Below are 6,560 nucleotides of genomic sequence, written 5' to 3'. Positions count from 1 at the left end.
CTGCACAAGGGATAACTGGGTGAAATGATCCAAAAGGTGGGGTTTTTTTCAGGAGGTGGCACTACCTCTGTTACCTTGTGTTGCCTTAATCTCTTATGTAATTTGATTTTAAAGGAGTTAGTGAAAGAGCACAGCATTTGAAACGTCAGTCCTGCGCTAAGACAATAATTAAACTGCTGAGAGCGACTTCTTTCTAGTTAGGAACAAAAGCCTTGATTTAGCATCTCCATAAATTTCTCTTACATTCATCCTCTTGTGAATATAAAAATAAATGTCTGCGAGAAGATGGTGATGACGAGTTCTGTTGCTGACTTCTTTGAAGGTAAGCTTTAATGAAGGAAGCTATTAATTCCCTCTTCCTCCGTGCTCTGCGCTGCTTACGCTGTTGCTTTGAATTGCTCTCATCCGTGTAGGTTGAATTCTAAGTTGAACAGACTTTATTTTGATGAGTGAAGGAAAAGCCAAAGCCCAGCACCTCTGGAGGAACTGAGGTGAAGGTTGGTTTGAGCCAGAGAACATGGGGTAGTTGCTTACAAGAAAGATACCTGAAAGTCATAGATGCTCTTTGGTCGCTGCCTTTTATCCTCCTCCCACGTGTATTTTTTTTCTGAGCTCTCTTTACTGGGTTTTTATTTCTTTGATTTTAATTAGTTCATCATTCTGAACCAGATCACACAGTTGTGACTGTTGTAGATGCATGGTGAATAAAATCCCTGGTTCTTTTCCTGCCCTGTGGAAGATGTGGGCAAGGAGGACAGGAAGCACAGTCCTTGTCACTCCGCAGCAATTCAGCTTGTTAAAAGCTTGGTTTCTTTACAGAATAGTAATGAAATAGAAGCGTTGGCAGTCATTACTCAGCAGGCTTGGAACAAAGTAATTATTAGGTGGTATTAATAGAATTAAAGATCGTGTTGGAGGGGGGTAGGGGAGGATGTCGGAACTGGAGGACACTGAGGAGGAGTGACAGGCCAGACCCGGTAAATGTGGCAGAGACTGTTCCAAACAAGAAATGGGGAAGCATGTGGCAGACTGCACTAACTGGGTGTAGGGGTCTTGCAGGGCTGTCAACAATTTCAAACCTGAAATAGGCAGCACAGGGTGTTAAAAATGGTGTGTGTGCACCTGCAGAGGTGTGTGTTCAATCTGGAGGTCCAGGAGCACTGCTCCACAAGACTGCAGGGAAAGCCTTGACTGGAACACACATTAGTTCCATTCCTGCTATTTTTAGTACAGCAGATAGAGCAGATTTCTGAGCATTGGAGACTTTTTAGAACTTGATGTTCACCATGTGGCTTAGGTTATTCAATCTTTCCTTGTGTCAGCGAAGTCTGGGGGAATTGCATGGACAAGCAGAAAGCTTTGCTTGTACTGGTAGGGACTCAGGGGCAGCATGGGCAAGTGGAGCTGAGGTGGAAGAGGATTATGTCACAGCACCTGCTGACCCTGGTTCTCCAGGGTCTCCTTCAAATCTGAATGTTAACCAAGTCCCTACACTGTTTGGATTTAGGGGCTGTTTCTTTTTTTTCCCCAGTCCCATGCTGCACTGCACTTTTGGAGTTGCAGCTTTTTCCTGTGCAGGAAATCTCCCTTTTGGGAAAGGAGATGAGACACCCTTCTTGAGGCTACAATGAAGTCAGAGGCCAGAACACTGGCTAAAGGTGAGAAAGGGACTTGTGTCAGTGTTCCCTGCTCAGTCACCATGCTGTCCCTGTGCCTGAGCAGTGCTGTGGTGAGTTAACAATTCCTCTGAAGATTGGAGATGGTTTGTGAAGGTGTGGGACATCCCACCCCTTCTCTCTGAGCAGATTCCCTGGAGGAGGAAGAGATCTGGGGCATATCCCTCCTTGGGAGGAGCAGGACTCAGCTGGGTGTACCCAGATAAGCCAGCACTCTGTGCTGGAATTGTTTCCTGGTGCTGTGGCTCTGGGACACAAGACCTTCATCCTTTCTCCTGTGAGGGCTGCCCTGCTGAGTCACAGCACTCGCTCCAGTGCTGGCAGCCTTTGTGCTAGCCTCGTGTGGAGGGGAGTGACCAGGTCTGGGGGAGGTGAAAAACCTGCCCTGTGCACATCTCTTGGATTTCATCCTTTTTACTGAGCAGACTTCTGCCCCGATGGTCCCTAAGCACCTTTTCCCTTGCAGCATCATTTCTGCACATGGAGCTGCTGCCTCCTCGGGCAGCCCAGCCCCGCACCGGGCCACAGATGTCAAGATACAGAGGAGATGTGTGTGGAGAGTAATAAATAAAGATTCTCCAGATGGCCATATGTCAGGTCACTCGAGCCCACCTGCTGCTCTTGTGCTGCTGCTGCAGTGTGTTAAATGCAGGAAAGGATAGAACAAGGAGAAAAGCAAATGCTGGATGGTGTAACTCAGGGCTTATCCTGGTCATTGCTGTCCTGGGGGGCTTCAGGTGGGATGACCACAGCAGCAGGCTGACAGACTTGTGTCCATTACTCCTGGGAATTCTGTTTTCCCTTCCTGGCTCTGTGCAAGGGCTGGTGCTTTGGTGTGAGGGGTACAGACCTCTCACCCCGAACCCCAGCTCACCCTGGGGGGCTCTGGGTGCTGAGAGGTGACAGCAGCCACTGTCCTTGGGGTAAGGCTGGTTGCAGCTGCAGCAGGCCTGGCTGAGCCTGAGGACAATCCATGGCATTTTGGTGACATTTAGGAGAAGCAGAAGAAACAACAGTTTTAGTGCAGCCTCTGCCTTGCCAAAGCTGGCTACCTTCCCAACTCCAGCAAAAGAGCAAAACTGGAGGGGCTGAAGGTACTTCAGAAAGGTGCTGGATAACTATTGCCTTTTCTCAGGGGCTCACCTCCCAAATTCACAATATCCACTGATTTCTCCTCACAAAATGTGCCAGCACAGAGACTTTGCTGCCCTTTCCCTCCCCTGGGCAGCCCAGCATGTGCACCACCAGCCCTGGGGTACCCTGTGCTCAGCCTCGTGTTACTGGGGCTGGCAGTTCAGAGCAGGCAGCACATCCTCTGCCCGGGAATGGGGAAAGGAGATGTGAAAATACACCCTGAGGTTGGCTGGGTGTAGCTGGGGGGGCAGGCAGATCTCCCTCACAGCCAGCTCAGCTCCCCCCTTTCCTTGCAGGGCAAGGGCAAAGGGTTTTAATGTGAGCAGGAGCATCACAAACCATCTGAGCTGCGGATTTGGCTTTGCACAGGCCTCTCCCCCTCCCCTGGCTCTCCCGCCTGGCCACGGGCGCTGTGAAATCACCACCTTTGCATTCCCTGCTCTTGATTTACTGAAATGCCTGAGAGCTCCCACTTCCCTCCTGGGTGCCTCAAAGCAGAGCTGGAGAGCGGCACGGAGGCAGGAGGGTTTGTTTGCATTTACAGGGAGACCTGTTAATAAAGGAGACCAAAGGGACTGCTCTTTTCCTGGCTGTGGGAACAGATGGCTGGATAACACAGTGCAATTAATATGCAGGGAGTCCTGCAGGGGCAGGGATTTGATTGCCTGTTAGGAGAGGTTAGCACACTCAAGCTGAGCTCTGCCACCACACTGCCCGTCCCTGGCACCTGCTGCCTGCAGGGACTCTGTGGGGACACTGGGACAGATTGGATGGGGTCACAGATGAGACTGTGGACACTGGATATGGGGGAGGATGCAGCTGGGGGCTCTGAGACAGTGGCAGGTCTCTGCTTCTCCCATGCTGGGTGATGCTCTGGGAGGGTTTGCCCTTTGGGTTTGTAGAAGCAAAGGATGGCTCTGGTGATGAATGACTGCTCAGAGGTACTTCCAGGCTCGAAGGGCAACGTTGGATCGTTCTTTCCTCTTAGACTTGTTACCCCTGGGTAAGGAAGTGCCAAGGAAAGCAGCAGGCAGGAGCTCCTGGATGAGGCAGGGAGGTGGGCATCTCCTTACTGCAGCACAGCGCAGGTACAGAACGATTCCCAGGGCTTCAGCGAGTGACCCAATAAATCCACAGGAAAGAAAAACCCCTGCCAAGGGCCAGGAGGGTTAGGGAACCCTGAGGAAGCAGGAAACCCAGCAACCCCACCCCAGCACTGAGCTGGGCCACATGGTCAAGCCCAAATCAATGGGAGCCTCCAGCTGCTGGGCCACGATCGAATGGCCCAAGGTCACCCTGGGCACGTGTGGGGCTGTTCCAATGCCCTGTCCCTATCATGTCCTGGGCTCACAGTGCCCCCAGCCCCTTCCCCTTCATACCTTTGCTTTGTCCCCCCCCATTTTCTGGTATTTTCTTCCCTCCCCTGCCTCGTCGAGGTTGTTGAGCACCATGAAAGCCAGCGCCAGGCTTTGATCAGGGGCTCCTGCCTGTGCCGTGCCAGCAGCACGTTCCCGCCACTCCCGGCCGCCCTTTCTTCTGCGTCAGGAGGAGGCTGCTGGAGATGTCGAACCTCAGCGCAAATCCTTGCAATTAGGCCTGTTCTGCCGTCTGCCTCGTTTGATCTCCTTTAATTATTTATCGCCTTTTCTCTCTCCTCTTTCCTAAATCCTCGGATTCTTTCAAGTGATGATTTTCCTCCTCTCCCCCCAGCCGTGGCTGGCTCTGCCTGTTTGCCTGCAATTACCGACCCTTCTGCTCCTTCCATCTCTCCCCTTTTGTTCTCCACCAGGTCGCCGCTTCTCCCTGCTCTCACCCTGCCCGCCTGCCTGGCAGCTTTTTCTTCCTGCTTTTCTTGAATTTTTCCCGCCTGATTGGATATTGCCTTTCTCCATCCCGTTCCAGGTGTGGTTCTGACTGTGTTTACTGCCCGTGCCAGCTCTCTGGCTGAGATCCTGCACCCTGGGCTGGGCTATGCTCCATCTCCCACTGCTGTCTTCCCAGGCTGCTGGTCAGACCCCGGTGAGGTCCTGCTACAAAGCCCTGGCTGCTGGCCAAAACCAGGAAGCCCCACGGGGCTCCTGTCCTGGCCATGCCAGGGTCTTCCCTGTGCTGCTTTTTCCTCCCTCGTTTTCTTTGTTTGGCAGGACCTGATGCATTATTCAGCGCTGCGGACGCTGCGGGGTGTTGGGAAGATAATGGTGCTGCAAAGGGCATGGACTCACCCTGGAGAGGCTGGATTTTCCTGTCATGGGCTGATTTCCCCCTCCGGCATTAAACCAGGAATAGTCCTGACCGGGCAGGAGGTTCCTCCTAGGAGGTGACATCTGCTGTTAGCCCTGGGGGGACATGGTGGGGACAAAGGTGGGAGCAGGGGGAGGCAGCAGTGGCCCTGGCAGTGCTCCAGGGGCTGCACCTCCCAAATCCAGCCCCATTGCTTGGCTGGAGTTTAATAGAGATGCAGGTCCAACACATGGCCACTTGTTTATGTAGTCCTTACGTGGATAATAGATGCAGGATGCAGGTTTTGCTCAGCAGATGTAACAAACAATCCCAAACTGTTGTTTAATCCTTGTGGAAAGAGGATGCTTATGCCCTCCAACCCTGTTTGCACCTGGGCACTGCCAACCTCCAGCTGGGTCTGTCCCCAGGGCTTGCTGCCACCTCAACCCTGTGCACAGGGATGAGGAGGAAGGTGAGGGATGAAGTGGTTTCAGGCTGGTATTGCTGGCAGCATTTTGGTTCCTGGGTCTGTCCTCCCTGGGGAAACAGCATCACCCAGCTCCACCAATTGTGGAGACATCCCCACCAGGACAGGCCCCTCCAGCCTTGGCTGTCCCCAGGAAAGCTCTGCTCAGACCCCACCTCTGGCTTCCCATCCCTGTGCCTTCAGCAATGCCCTCCCCAAATCCTGCTCTGAGACCAAATCCCTCATGGAGTGGTGGCCAGGTGCTTTTGTTGGGCTCTGCTTGGGACCCTGCAGCCAGATTCAGGAGGGAGCTGTGGTCACAGGGGATGCAGAGCCCAGGCACCGCAGGGGAAACTGAGCCAGGGGTGGGACCAGGTGTCCCCAGCCAGGTGCAGAGCAGCTGAGGTGAGTACAGAGTGTTTTGGGAGGACAAACTCTGGCCATGACCACCCTGGACAGCTTTGAGGTAGTTTAGGGGAGGTTTGGGAGCTTTCCCCCTTCTCTGGTTTCACCATTTCGTGTCCGCCGAGGAGGGTGAGTGCTCAGCATCACCGTAGGAAATGAAAATTAATTATGGGCTCATTAACATCGACTCATTACCTGAGCTGCAGCACTGGGGAATGTCCCTGCTGGGGACCCAACACCTCCTGCATCACCACATCCCCCCCAGCCATCCCAAAGCCCCCACACCTGCCAGGGTGGGGGTGGTCCAGGTGCTCCCAGGCAGTGCTGGAGAATCAGCTGGGAACTGGGCAGGGCTGGGAGGCACTGGGCTGGTACTGGGAGACCTCTGGGGAGCATCATGGTGAGGGGGTAAAGGGTGGGGTGAAACTCAGGGTGGAATTTGGGATGGGATGTGATTCAGAGTAGGATATGAGATGGGATACAGTGCGGAATGTGGCATGGAATGCAGGGTGGGGTATAAGACAGGGTTTAGGATGGGATATGGGATATGGGATGGGTTACAGGGTGGGGTATAGGATGGGCTGGGACTTCTTATAGGATATGGGTTGGGATACAGGGTAGGGTATAGGATGTGATTTAGGATAAGATATGAAATGGGT

The sequence above is a fragment of the Chamaea fasciata genome, unplaced genomic scaffold (assembly GCF_029207755.1).
Source record: "Chamaea fasciata isolate MVZ Bird 193981 ecotype frontalis unplaced genomic scaffold, bChaFas1.0.hap1 SCAF_21, whole genome shotgun sequence".
Classification (NCBI taxonomy): Eukaryota; Metazoa; Chordata; class Aves; order Passeriformes; family Sylviidae; genus Chamaea; species Chamaea fasciata.
This window is presented reverse-complemented; position numbering follows the sequence as displayed.